The sequence below is a fragment of the Octopus sinensis genome, linkage group LG24 (assembly GCF_006345805.1).
Source record: "Octopus sinensis linkage group LG24, ASM634580v1, whole genome shotgun sequence".
In the NCBI taxonomy this organism is placed as follows: domain Eukaryota; kingdom Metazoa; phylum Mollusca; class Cephalopoda; order Octopoda; family Octopodidae; genus Octopus; species Octopus sinensis.
The window spans coordinates 17,487,026-17,502,759 of record NC_043020.1 but is presented as its reverse complement, the minus strand read 5'-3'; the positions used below and the strand labels follow the sequence as shown (position 1 = coordinate 17,502,759).

Genomic DNA, 15,734 nt, shown 5'->3' with positions numbered 1-15,734 from the left:
AAGAAGTAAAGTGATGTCATTACACATCAGCTTGTCTGCATGGTTGATGGTACTGCTGAAAATAACAGCTCAATCACATTCAAACCTCATCTTACAATCTTCGATAAGGATATATCGGACAATGTAGTTCTAGATATATAAAGAAGATGGAATGGACCTTCTTATATAAACAATGAGAACACTGTTGCTGCTGCTATTACTACTATTGCTATGGACAATATTTCAAAAGCAAGCAAGCCAATTAATGTTTAATTTCATTTAAATGGATGCACTCTTCTCTATAATTAACAAAATAGTCATAATTTTTCATTTGGGCACATTAGTAATACAATATACTACTAATACAAAGTACGGTGAGTCTATTATGAAACAGACACTACAAAGGAAGACTGAATTGTATAAGATAGCATGACAGAAACCAAGTTTTCTCCATGTTTATAGTTTACAAGGAAACAATCACAATCAAATGAGATACTGAAAGCTAAAAGCTGCTTTATAGAAACATCAGGAAAAAAATCTTGAAAGTAAAACTCAGAAACGACACAAAAGAAATAATGAATTTTTTTGGATTTTTTTTTGTTGTTGTAAATAATAATTTCATTTCGACAGTAACAAAAATAACGGGAAGAAAGAAGTCTCCAAGGTTAGTATAATGCAAGAACAGACATTGGTGAGGAGAAGTCAATAGGAGAGAGAACAATGGGTTGGAAACTTTGGATTGGATTCAGAAATACAACATCAATGTCTTGGCATAAAACAACAACTAAAAATAAAATGATAAAAGGTTAATTAACAATTGTAGATTATGTAACGAAGAGAAAGAAATAAGTACATCATTTCCAACTGTCCAGTCTTTGCACGGACAGAATAAATTGTTGAGTAAGTTGTTGTTTAACGAGCTAACTGGCTAATCATGACACCAGCACCTGTTTGGCTCTGGCATTCCATATATCGATGGTGGGGAGATGAATTACTGCTGTCTCTAGCAGTCAAGTGTCCATCCTTGACAAGACCAAACAAGTTTAAAATCACGTGATCTGGTGGTCTTGGTGCTGGGGAGGTCAGGGATTTATCTGCCCACTTTTTTTTTTTTTGGAAGCACTCCATCGGTTATGACGACGAGGGTTCCGGTTGATCCGAATCAACGGAACAGCTTGCTCGTGAAATTAACGTGTAAGTGGCTGAGCACTCCACAGACACGAGTACCCTTAACGTAGTTCTTGGGGATATTCAGCGTGACACAGAGAGTGACAAGTCCGGCCCTTTGAAATACAGGTACAACAGAAACAGGAAGTAAGAGTGAGAGAAAGTTGTGGTGAAAGAGTACAGCAGGGATCACCACCATCCCCTGCCGGAGCCTCGTGGAGCTTTAGGTGTTTTCGCTCAATAAACACTCACAACGCCCGGTCTGGGAATCGAAACCGCGATCCTATGACCGCGAGTCCGCTGCCTTAACCACTGGGCCATTGCGCCTCCACATCTGCCCGCTAGTTATATAAACAAGAGGACATTTTGCACCAAAATAGCTAATATGAGGGTTTCTCTCAAGGAATCTACTGCAGTAGAGTTTCTTCAAATAGAACATCCATGTTTGAGTGAGGATAAATATTACCTCTTGTTATTAATACTGTCTCTGTTGCTAATATATTTTGTTTAATAAGCTAACTGGTTAATTGTGACACTAGCGCCTTTTCTGGCAATGTTTTTCTATAATTTGCTGGCAAGGAGACGAATTACTGCTGCTTCTAGTGATTGAGTGTCCATCATTGACAAGACCAAACAAGGTTGAAATCATATGATCTGGTGGTGTTGGTGCTGGAGATGGCAGGAATTTATCTCCCTGCTAGCAATATAAACAGTGCATTTTGCACTAAAAAGCCAATATGAGAATTTCTCTCATGTTACCTACTGCAATAGACTTTGTTCTAACAGAACATCTAGGTTTAAGTGGTGATAAATATTATCTCTCACCTTTTTTAAAATCCAGGTCAGCTCCAAGATCTATGTTCAGAGTATTCAAGCCATGACTACCTGTTTTATTTCAAAATATAATACATCTCGAACATATCTTTTACTTGTTTCAGTTACTACACGGTGGCCAAACTGGGGCACTAAACTGAGGAATTTTTAGTCAAAAGAATCGACCTTAACCCTCTCGATACCAACCTGGCTGAAACCGCCTCTGGCTCTGAGTATAAATGTCTTGTTTTCATAAGTTCTGAATTAAAATCTTCCACCAAACCTTAGTCACAATTTATGTTCCTAACACTAGCTGAATGATAACTAAGTTATTTTACAAAATTCTTTGTTATATTTAAAGTAATTGAAAGAAACACAGAGCATCTCAAAATAAATACAGTAATGAAAGGGTTAATAATTTTTTTTTTAATACTGGTACTTTTTCTATCGGTCTCTTTTGCCAAACCGCTAAGTTATGAGGATGTAAGTACACCACACTGGCTGTCATGTAGTAGTGAGGGACAAACACTGACACAAAGACACACACAGAAATATTCATATCTATGATGGGCTTCATTCAGTCTCCATCTACCAAACCCACTCACAAAGCTTTGGTTGGCTCAAAGCTATAGAAGACAGTTGGCTAAGGTGCCACAGAGTGGGACTGAACATGGAAACATGTAGTTGGGAAGCACACTTATTTCTTTATTGCCCAAAAGGGGCTAAACATTGAGGGGACAAACAAAGACTGACAAAGGGATTAAGTCGATTACATCAACCCCAGTGTGTAACTGGTGCTTATTTAATCGACCCCGAAAGGATGAAAGGCTAAATCAACCTTGGCAGAATTTGAACTCAGAACATAGCGGCAGACGAAATACCTATTTCTTTACTACCCACAAGGGGCTAAACACAGAGAGGACAAACAAGGACAGACAAACGGATTAAGTCAATTATATCGACCCTGGTGCGTAACTGGTACTTATTTAATCGACCCCGAAAGGATGAAAGGCAAAGTCGACCTCGGCAGAATTTGAACTCCGAACGTAGCGACAGACAAAATACCACTAAGCATTTCGCCCGGCGAGCTAATGATTCTGCCAGCTTGCCGCCCTTAAGCCCACTTCTTACCACATAACCATGCCTGCACCTATATCATCATCATCATTTTAACATGCACTTTTCCATACATACATAGGTCAAATGTAAATGCAGTGAGCATGGGTGGCGAGAAAGAGTGTTAGTAAGATGGGTTCAGGGAAGGTTTGTCAGCAGGGTGGGGGGGGTAAATACTGTTAAAATGCTTTGTCATAATGGCTACAATGTCAGCAATGTGGGCTAAAAGCTATCTCAGTGTAAATAACATACTGCATTAACCCTATAGAATTTGAACTCAAAATGTAACAATGGATGAAATGGCAGTAAGCAGTTTGCTTGATGTGCAAACGATTCTGCCAGCTCACTGCCTCATATGCTGTCATGTAGAATGGATGATAATTAAAGGAAGAAGGAGAGAGAACTTGGTTGATGATGTTTGTAATCGGAGAGCTTTGTTTTAGTTCGTTATTTCATTAATTCTACAACAATAACACTTGTTTCTCATTCAGGCACATGGCCAGTAATTTCAATGGGTGAGAGTTAATTGATACAATCGATCCCAGTATTTTTATTTTCCAAGGCTCTACCGTGTCTGTTTGTTCACGGCCTTTAAATAATTATTCCTGATTTAAATGCAAGTCCACTAATTCAGAGGGAGGTAGTTAATCAATTACATCAACTGTAGCATTTAACAGGCACCTTATTACAGGGCAATTCAAAACGAATGGTACAAGAAAATGTACATGCAGGTGTTGTACTGAAGATATTGCAAAAATACAGACGTAATGCAAAAGGACAATCTTTCAAGTTCCTACTGACAGTCAAACAGCTGTGTTTTTGCAATATATTCTTGATTTTGAGGCAAATCAAAATCAAAATTGAAATCATTCAACATCAATGGAAATTGTAGCTGTGAAACCAGTGCCAGTGGCACGTAAGAGAACCATCCGAAAGTGGCCGTTGCCAGCGCCGCCCTGACTGGCCTCTGTGCCGGTGGCACGTAAAAAGCACCATCTGATTATGGCCGTTTCCCAGCCTCGTCTGGCCCCCATGCTGGTGGCATGTAAAAAGCACCATCCAATCGTAGCCGTTTGCCAGCCTCGTCTGGCACCTGTGCACGTGGCACATAAAAAGTACCCACTACATTCTCGGAGTGGTTGGCGTTAGGAAGGGCATCCAGCTGTAGAAACACTGCCAGATCAGACTGGGCCTGGCACAGCCTTCTGGCTTCCCAGACCCCAGTTGAACTGTCCAACCCATGCTAGCATGGAAAACGGACGTTAAATGATGATGATGATGATGATTCTTTATAGCACTTACTGGTATGTCTTCTTTTTTTGTACCATTCATTGTGAATTACCCTGTATTACACAGTGTAACACGATTTTTGTCCTTGGGTAGCAACTGTTATTTCCTATTTGCTTACCCCAAGAATGTATAAAAAATGGCTAATATTCCCTTCAAACTTTGCTTTCCTTACATCTATTCAAACCTCAAAGAATCCCTCTCAACACATGGCTATGATGCTCCCCCTTTACTCCTGCTCACTGTGTAACATGATTTTTGTCCTTGGATAGCAACTGTCATTTCTTATTTGCTTACCCTAGAAACTATTAAAAAAATGGCTAATATTCCCTTCAAACTTTGCTTTTGCTATGTTTATTCAAAACAGAAAGAATCCCTCAACATATAGCTATGATGCACCCCCACTACTTCTGCTCATCATCAGAATTGTACATATTGTCAGCCACTAAGTGGACAAGCTCAAGTGATTATGGTCAAGCAACTGACAAGCAAATCTGTGGTACTGACCAGAGTATTCAACGATATTTCTGCTTCAGCAACTCAGTACTGAATCTGTCTGAAATGTAATGGAAAATAGGTCAGTTTTAAAACATTGATGTCCAAGTCACCAAAGCAAAGTTTGAAGGGAATGGAAGTGATTTCATTCAATTTCTAGATAGAAGCAAATAGGAAATAGCACTTACTGACCAGAGACAAAAAAAATTAAAATTTTGTTACAAGGTGTTATCCCCCCCACCCCCATCAAGGATGAAAGGTAAAGTTGACGTAAGCGGGATTTGAACTCAGGAAAATGAAGAGCATGAAACAAATATTGCATAGCATTTTGTGTGGTACTCTACTGATTCAGCCATCCGACCATCTTTGGAGAAATTTGGTTTTGTTCCAATATTTTATAAACATTGTAATAATGTTATTGGACAGCGCTCAATATTTCATCAATACTATAAAGTGGTGGTGGTGGTGGTGGTGATGGTTATAGCTAAAGAGTCAGTGTAGTCAATTTGGCAAATGTGTGTGTATGCACAAACACATACAAACGTATTGATTGATTGATGTAAAAAGATGAGGACGTGTTGTAGTCAGTGTAGCCAAAGTAAGTGATGGCGATATATGGTGAGGTGTGATGGGTGCATGTGTGTGTGTGTGTGTACCACAATGCAGTTGGTGTGATGTGGTGCAGTGTATTGTATGTGGTACAATGAGGTGTAATGATTATGTTGCGTAGTGTAAGACAAATTGAGGTAAGATCATCATCAACATTTAATGTCCATTCTCCATGCTGGCACGGGTTGGATGGTTTGACAGGAGCTGGTAAGGCTGGAGGCTGAGCCAGGATCCAGTGTCTGTTTTGGAATAGTTTCTATGGCTGGATGCCTTTCCTAATGCCAATGATGGGCTTTATGTGGCACTGTCACCAGTGCTTTTTATGTGGCACCGTCACCAGTGCCTTCTACGTGACATCGTCATCAGTGATTTCTATGTGGCACCGTCACCAGTGCTTTTTACGTGGCACCGTCACCAGTGCCTTCTACGTGGCACCATCACCAGTGCTTTCTACATGGCACCATCACCAGTGCTTTTTACGTGACACAAGCACTGGTGCATTTTACATGGCACCAGCATCAGTATTTCTGCTGTGAACAGGTAGGATATTGTTGATTATACAGACCCTGCATATATTGACAACAGGTTTCAACACAGCTTCTGTCTACCAAATTCACTATCGAGGCATTGCTCAACCCTGGGGCTAAAATAGAAGACACTTGCCTAAGGTGCCATGCCATGGGACTGAACCTGAATCATGTGGTTGCATTTTGAGCTTCTTAACCATACAACCATGCATGCAGCTCATGTAATCAGGGAAGGAAGGGCCAGTGTCCTTGAGCCTTTCTTTCTTTCTTTCAGGGATTCCAAAGTTATCCTCAAACCCAAAACCTGATATGAATGCTTGCAACATGATGGATCCCACAAAAGGTATCCAAGGACCAAGTGGTGGCAGATTAAATATACCAACCAAGTGCAGATAACACAGAGAATTAGAATAAATACCACAAGGTACCTATTTTATATGCTAATAATTTTATCATTCCAATATGCTAGACTGATATTTGATTGTCTTTCTTCAAGACAGCAGAGATTGATTTGAGGAGGTCTGGCTGCTATTTCTATTAGATCAAGCAACTATATATTGAGATAGGATACTGCTGATTATTTAGACCCCCATCCTACCCAAGCACTTGATTGGTATTTCATTTTAATCAACCTCAGAAAGAATGGCAAAACTGATTCTGCTGGAATTTGAACTCATAATGTTAACTAACTGGCACTGTCGGTTAAAATAATGAGGGTTCCAGCTGATTTAATCAACAGAACAGCCTGCTCATGAAATTAATGTGCAAGTGGCTGAGCACTCCACAGACATACATACATTTAATGTAGTTTTCAGGGAGACTCAGAGTGATACACAGAATATAACAAGGCCGGCTTTTTGAAATACAGGTACAACTTATTTCTTATTTCTTTACTGCCCACAAGGGGCTAAATATAGAGGGGACAAACAAGGACAGACAAACGGATTAAATCTATTATATTGACCCCAGTGTGTAACTGGTACTTAATTTATCAACCCCGAAAGGATGAAAGGCAAAGTTGACCTCGGCAGAATTTGAACTCAGAAAGTAGCAGCAGATGAAATACTTATTTCTTTACTACCCACAAAGGGCTAAACATAGAGGGGACAAACAAGGACAGACATAGGTATTAAGTCGATTACATCGACCCCTGTGCATAACTGGTACTTAATTTATCAACCCTGAAAGGATGAAAGGCAAAGTCGACCTCGGCAGAATTTGAACTCACAACGTAATGGCAGACGAAATACCACTAAGCATTTCGCCCGGCGAGCTAACGTTTCTGCCAGGTCATTTCTGCCTGATGAGTGGACTGAGGCAATATAAAATAAAGTGTCTTGCTTAACGACACAATGCACTGTCGAGTATTGAACTGACAACATTACAACCGTGAGTCAAATAACCTAACCACTAAGCCACGCACCTTTACTCAGAGTGTTAAGAGCCAGAACAAATACTGCAAAGCAATTTTCCTGATACTTTAATGATTCTACTACAACACCTTCAAATGTTTCTAATTTAGATACAAAGTCAGTAATCCTGAAGGAAGTGTGGGGATGGTTTACTCTTTTACTTGTTTCAGTCATTTGACTGCGGCCATGCTGGAGCACAGCTTTTAGTCGAGCAAATCGACTCCAGGACTTATTCTTTGTAAGCCGAGTACTTATTCTATTGGTTCTTTTGCCGAACCGCTAAGTGACGGGGACGTAAACACACCAGCATCGGTTGTCAAGCAATGCTAGGGGGGGCAAACACAGACACACATATACATATATATACGATGGGCTTCTTTCAGTTTCCGTCTACCAAATCCACTCACAAGGCATTGATCGGCCCGGGGCTATAGCAGAAGACATTTGCCCAAGATGCCACGCAGTGGGAAATTAATTACAGCAATTAAACCAGTCCCCTTCAATAAAATAAAGGACCGGTACTGGACTGCTACTTCATTTTATTAAAACCAGAAGGAAGGAGACTTCAATGCAAACAGCTAAAAGAAATGACATAAAGCATTTGTCTGAGGCTCTTGCACCAGGACAAGGCCACTAAATTCAAAAGGGAGGTATGAATGATTAAGTTAACCCTTTCATTACTGTATTTATTTTGAGATGCTCTGTGTTTCTTTCAATTACTTTAAATATGACAAAGAATTTAGTAAAATAACTTAGTTATCATTAAACTAGTGTTAGGAACATAAATTGTGACTAAGGTTTGGTGGAAGATTTTAATTCAGAACTTATGAAAACAAGACATTTGTACTTAGATCCAGAGCCAGTTTCACACGTTGTTTTTACTTCAAAGAAGAATATAAAGGTTTCTTTGTTTTATGTTCTGACATGTTTTGTCATTTTATCTAGGTATTCTATTTCCCACACACTCCAACTACAACGACAGTATGTGACCTAAACAGGATACATCTTGTGCTTTAACACGGAAGCCTTCATAACCTTGTATACAAGCCTGTGTTTAGTTATTCAAACTACAGCTAAATCTTCCTCAAATACTACCATCACCTGGTTTTAACTTTTTTTGTTTCATCATCATCATTATTATTGCCATTTAACCATTAGTGTTTAAAATCAGCCATATCATCATCATCATCGTTTAACGTCCGTTTTCCATGCTAGCATGGGTTGGACGGTTCAACTGGGGTCTGGGAAGCCAGAAGGCTGCACCAGGCTCCAATCTGATCTGTCAAGGTTTCTACAGCTGGATGCCCTTCCTAACGCCAACCACTCCGTGAGTGTAGAGGGTGCTTTTTACGTGCCACCTGCACAGGTGCCAGACAAGGCTGGCAACGGCCACAATCGGATGGTGCATTTTACGTGCCACCGGCACGGAGGCCAGTCAAATATTCCACTTACTCTATGTTTGAACTGGCTAGATCTGGCCTCTAACACCTACCCTGCAATGTCATTCTAAAAACAAACAACCACATCATTGAAATCACAAAGCAACAAGATAATTTAAACCAGGTGAATAAATAAGCATTACACGTGACAAAGTAATCCAAATGCTAAAGGGTTAACATGTGTTTTTCATAATGGGACGGGTTAAGACGGATTGTTCAACAGGAGCTGGTAAGCTGGAGGATTGCACCAACACCAATGTCTGCTTTAGCATAGTTTCTACAGATGGATGCCTTTCCCAATGCCATCTGATTTTACAGAGAGTACTGGGTGGTTTTTACATAACACTGGCACTAGTGAGACTGACAAGTAACTGACAAGATAAGCTTCTTCAACTGAGGTAGGGTGTAGTATTCAGGTAGATAGCTTTATGCCAAGTGATGAGAGGTAAATGTAAGATACAGGGATAGGAACAGGTGTCTTGCTGTAGTGGGGGGGGAGAGATATCTTTTATCTTTTACTTGTTTTAGTTATTAGACCGTGGCCATGCTGGAGCAGCACCTCGAAGAATTTTTAGTTGAATGAATCAATTCCAGTATTTTTTTTTTTGATGAGCCTGGTACTTGTCCTACTAGTCTTAGTTTCTTTTGCTGAATCGCTAAGTTAGGAGGACATAAACAAACCAACAATAGTTGTTCAGTGGTGGTGGGGAACAGACAGATACACAAACATAAATATATGAGCGCCTAATAATAATAATACTTTAATTGTTCCACGTGTTGTTGTTTTTTCTGTTTTCCCATTTGGATTAACCTTATATATATATATATATATATACTCTTTACTTGTTTCAGTCATTTGACTGCGGCCATGCTGGAGCACTGCCTTTAGTCGAGCAAATCAACCCCAGGACTTATTCTTTGTAAACCTAGTACTTATTCTATTGGTCTCTTTTGCTGAACCACTAAGTTACGGGGACGTAAACACACCACCATTGGTTGTCAAGCGATGTTGGGGGAACAAACACAGACACAAAAGCATATATACACACACATACATATATATATATATATACGACAGGCTTCTTTCAGTTTCCGTCTACCAAATCCACTCACAAGGCTTTGGTCAGCCCGAGGCTATAGTAAAAGACACTTGCCCAAGGTGCCACACAGTGGGACTGAACCCAGAACTATGTGGTTGGTAAGCAAGCTACATACCACACAGCCACTCCTGTGCCTAGATAAATTTGAAATGCTTTTTATATCTACCACAGACTGCTCAAAGCTTACAAACTTCCTACACTTAGATCCTTGGATCTTACAATTACACATCAAGCCCTGTGAACACTAACAGTTTATATGATTAACCGAGTTGGGAAAGCAAAATGGTGGTGAAGATGGATCAGGACATGCCATCAAGTTAGAGGATATCAAGAGGATTGTTTTGTTGGTTAGTAACACTTATGATTTCCAGGTCTCTAGACATTGCCAGCAATACACTTCAAGAAGTTGATAATCCTGTTTTGTGACCTCACTGAGGTCTCTCTGTCTTGCATAGTACAGTACTGAAGTTGGCTAGTGGACAATTCTGCATATCCACTATGCAGATTCATCATCATCATCATTTACAGACAATTTTCCATGCTAGCATGGTAAAACGGTTTGACTGGAGCTGATATGCCAAAGAGGTGCACCAGTCTCCAGTCTGTTTTGGCTTGGTTTCTAGGTCTGGGTGCCCTTCCTAACACCAACACTCCACAGAGTGTACTAGGCGACTCCAATGTATTGCCAGTGCGGGTTCCCCTGATGTGTCCCCAACACAGGTGCTATCCCGCATCCTCAGTGCGATCACCTTTCACACTTCCCTAGCATGAGTGCCTCTTGCGCATCACTGGCACATGTGCCCTTCATAGGTCTCCAACATTGATTTTTTATTACCCACAAGGGGCAAACATAGAGGGGACAATACAATCTGATATGGGGTCAGATTAACGAATGAAATTACACAAAATGATGAACTTTAAAAAATCGAATGGTAGAACAGACCAGAAGACATTACGGATGGAGTGGGGGCGGGTTTAGCTCGGACCCCACGAGCCCCGCCTCGCCACTGATACTTGGGTTCTCATCTTGTTTCACATTTATGTGTTACCATCCATACGCAACATTCGTGAATAGGTCCCCAACATGGGCACCTCTCAAATGTCACCAGTGCTGGTACCTCGCACACATCCCCAGCATGGGTATCCTTCACACATCACTGACATGGGTGTCCCTCACATTTCACTGGCACAGGTGCTTTTCATCTATCACCAGCACAGGTGCCTTTTACCTGTCACCAGCACTGGTGACAACTACAATTTCCCTTGGCATTATTTGTGATCCAGGGCAAGATGGCTGTTGGGTGCTATACCTTGTCAAAAGGTAGCAAGTGCCTAGTCCAGTATGGCTATTTTCTTTTTCGTCATTAACTCTACACAGAGGTTACTCTCTGCCAGGTTAAAAGTGTTCTTCCAGTCAAGCCTACACACTATCTTTTATTTTTTATTTGCTTCAGTCAATTGACTGCAGCCATGCTGGGGTACCAACTTGTAGGGTTTTAGTCAAACAGTACTTATTTTTAAAATCTGGTAACTATTCTATTGGTCTCTTTTGTTGAATGGAGAGCTGACGGTAGATGATGATGACTAAGTTACTGGTTGTAAACAAACCAACACCAGTTGTCAAGTGGTGGGGAAGTGGGACAGACACAAAGACTACACACACATAAATTTAACCTTGCTTCCTAACCACATGATTCTGAGTTCAGCCCCACTGCATGGCCCTTGGGCAAGTATCTTCTACTATAGCTTCAGACTGACCTAAGCCTTTTGAGTGAATTTGGAAGATGGAAACTGAAAGAAGCCTGTCATATGCATGTGTATGTATGTTTGTCCCTCATCACTGTTTGGTAATCAGTGTTGGCATGTTTATGTCCTTGTAACTTGGCAGTAAGTACCAGGTTTACAAAGTATGTACTGGGGTTGATTCCTTTGACTAAGACACAAAAAAAAATCAAGTTGGTGTTCCAGCTTGGCCGCAGTCTAATAACTGAAACAAACTAAAAGGCATGAAAGGCTTCCACACAGTTTCTGTTTATCAAATTCATACTCAAAGTATTGGTCAGTTTGGAGCTATAGAAGACACTTACCCAAGGTGCCATGCAGTAGGACTAAACCCAAAACCATGTGGTTGGAAGGCTTTTTAATCATGCAAACATGCTACCATCTTGTACAAGATACAGTGATGTGATGTAATATGCCAGAAGACAGGATGGCCATAGCTAGAGGACTGGTCAAAATAAAAGCTCAACACACAAAGATATTTCTCAAACATAATGAAAAGATAGATCTTTGTGTTGCACCTTGTTGTTTGATCAGAGCCAACACAAAGCTACACCACAACAAGGACTTATTACATAGACACTGCACCTTCACTCTTGTTCATCACCCAGACAGTCATGGCTAGATTGTTTCTGATCAAATGTCTGCTCAGTCAGAACTGACCTGAGGATAAACAACAAGGGTTACACATAACTATATTGATAGCACAATACACTGAGCAGACTTGTGGTCAGACATTTCAGCAATAGCCATCTGGTTTTTTCATTTGTGCAAGAAACACAGGACCCATTAACTAAGGTGCCGTTTTCTTAGCATGTGAATGGAGGGAAATTTGGCTGCTATTGCTAGCAAGTCGAACGATCGCGTAAGGCTCCTTCGTTGATTTGCCACTTATGTGGTTATCCGATCAGCTAGAAATAGCAGACAGACATGTCTCCTTCAAATTGTACACTGCTTTCTTTAAAGATGTGGAATACATTGGATGTTGTAGTACTAGATGAACTGTATTTGAAAACTAAATGACTGTCTTGAATGGAATGCATGAAATCATGGGCCTGTCCGTTCAGGACGCATCACCTGGAGTTAAATAACGATTTCTTATCCCATGACCTCAATACTTGTCGACAATCTTGGAAGTTGTAAGGCAAAACAGTTTTCGTCTTCTATTTTAATTCCATTTACATGTAGGATACTCTCTACGAATACTCAATCTACTCCAGTACTTCGCGGGTACTTTATTTTATCGACCTCGGAAAGTGAAGTTAACCAACGAGGGTTTGAACTCAAATACTGCAGATATTTTCGTCTGGCGCCCTAAAAATCCACTGTTGACCTCGGCGGGATTCGAACTTGTAACATAAAATGATAATAATGATTTTTAATTTTAGCATAAAGGCCAAGAAAAGGTGGCAGTGGTGGGAACAGTCAATTAAATCGACAACACTACCTACTACTTATTTTATCGGCACGACCATACTTCCGAAAAGAGAAACGACCAAGGCGATCCAAACGGGATTTGAACACGTAATGCAAAGTTGATGAAAGGTTTAATTCTGCTAATTTGCATTCAAGCGACTTCAGCAACAACAATTCTAATGTTGACACAAGGCTAGGAAGAATAACAGTCGATAAGATCAACCTTAGTAGTTGGTTAGTACTTTAGTTTATCCGACCCCTACTAGATAAATGAAGGGCAAAATTGTCAGCAGCGGGGTTTATAACAGTGATTAATAAAATAGGTATTGAAAAGGTATAAGTCCACACACTTTGGCAGAAGAATAAAACAAAAACAGATTATATAACCCCACTATTATTTCTCACAGTACTTGACAAGTACTTCATTTTATTGTAAACGGAACAATGAAAAAAAAAATGAATATTTATATATAAAATATGACCTGGGTACACTGTAGTTCAAATGAGGACTACGTACAATAATGTGAAGTATATACTTTATTGCAATAGCTAGAGACCCTACGGAGAGTTCGCTCTTTTCATAGGTCTAGTTGCTATTTGATAAATATATACACAGAATGTAAAAGGGCTGAAACACATCTCGTCTTAAGAGTTTTACTGTAACAATAACAAGAAACATAATTTCTTAAATGGGCACAAGCCAGAAATAGGATGAAAGGGAACAGTCAATTATATTGATCCAATATTCGACCGGTATTTAATTTTATTGAACGTAGAATTATGAATGGCAAAGTTGACACTCAACAAAATTCGAAAATATATAACATAAAGCTGTAGAATATTTATATAAAACTATATATATTTATACATACAGCGTATCCACAAAGTCTTAAGACGATCTCAAAAAGTCATTACGGAAATCTTAGAAGAGGTTGCAACTAAATTTTTGCTGTATACTAATGTTATAATTATAAAAGTTTTTATTAATGATATTGATAGTTTTATTAATATTATGCTACCCCAATTTCCGTTGTAATTTTAATACATTATCTTTTTGTCAAATGACTTTGTGGAAACCCAGTGCGTGCGAATACACACACAAACACACGGTTAAGTTGTTGAATCTGTACGTAAACAGAAACGACATGCTGTATTTGTCCAAATTAAGCACTTTACTGAAGTGATCAAGATTAATTAAACTGAGTTAATAACAATTCTACAAGAACTAAACTTTTATTTTATAGACATAAAACAGCACACATTAGAATATTTGTAGACATTTGAGGATTCCACATGTGTAAAGTAAATAATTCTGCGAGACACTGAAAGAACCTGCGATTACTAAGACTAATTAAACTGACTTAATGGTCCATTTTATAAAAAAAAATACAATAGTGTACTTGAGGATATTTTTTGAGACATTAGGGAATTCCAGGATGTTATTTTGCACGAGGTCCCTTCCGTTTTGTACGGGAGGTCGTTAAAACATAGATTACAGATTTCAGTCTGTGCTTTACGATGTCTGCCGCAACAAGAGGAATAATGATAATTAAAGTGCATTTATTATTATTAATAATAATAATAAATATCTACAAACCTTTGCAGTGTTTTTAAGTTAAGGCATCTTCAACATAACGAACAGTCGCCCTCACTGAGCTGGGCATGGAATCTTGCGTGTAATTTCATCATGTATCAATCAAACCACGAATGAAAAGATGCAGCGGTTCGAACTGCAGATGATGCTGTTGTTGTTACAGCTGCTGATATTACTACTACTACTACTGTTGCTGCAGCAGCTGTTGTTGTTGTTGTTGCTGCTGGTTCACGTGTTTGTTTGGTCGCTGCAGTTGCAATCGAAGACACTAGGGGTGTAGCGAGAAATAGTCGAACGTCTTTCCATCCATTCATTCATTCAATTAAATTAGACGTTTCATTGCTGCTGCTGCTGCCGCCGCCGCCCCTGTTATTGTTGCTTTTGTTTTCTTTCGGGATGTTCATAGCAGAGTGGAAGGAGCATGTAAGAGTTGACTATATCATTGAACGTCCACTTAACCGAGAAAGACGTCTTGGCTATAGCGTAGAACGTCTGCTTAATTAAGAAAGAGTACTTTCTTACACTTATAAATCCTAATAGACGGACTCACGGGCCACTGGCGATGATAGCTATACGACTAAAAAGCAAGTAAAATATTTGCTTAATCGTGAAATACTGTTGGTTATTTGAAATGAACTTAAGCGAATTTAGTACTTCCCAGAAGTCGTGAACATCCATTCAAATGACAAGTAGAAGCAAGTTCTGTCAGTATATCAGCACACACACTTTCAAGCACAAATACACACGCGCGCGCATACATACACTAACCATACACAAACACACAAAGGCGTAAACTCACTCATACACATCCACACAAAGACATGAACACACACAGACAAACATACAAAGGGAAACGTGAACACACACACACACAGGGGGCAAGCACACCCATATGGTATCACATAACAATAGAAAGGGTGTTTTTCTCCAAAGCGAGGCTCCATTACGGGGCAATACAAATAATAATGTCACACATGGCTAAACCTTCTTGTGGCAGACGT

The 15,734-nt window shown here is 39.7% G+C and overlaps 1 protein-coding gene across 1 annotated transcript in view; it reads right to left on the bottom strand.

Annotated features, from left to right (window-relative positions):
* LOC115223990 overlaps positions 1 to 15,487 on the bottom strand; it is a 45,209-nt gene extending 29,722 nt beyond the window's left edge. Inside the window, exon 1 of the mRNA XM_029794771.2 lies at positions 14,737 to 15,487. The gene's annotated coding sequence lies outside the window, so the exon portion shown is untranslated. The remainder of the gene's footprint in view (positions 1 to 14,736) is intronic.
* Between the last annotated feature and the right edge of the window lie 247 nt (positions 15,488 to 15,734).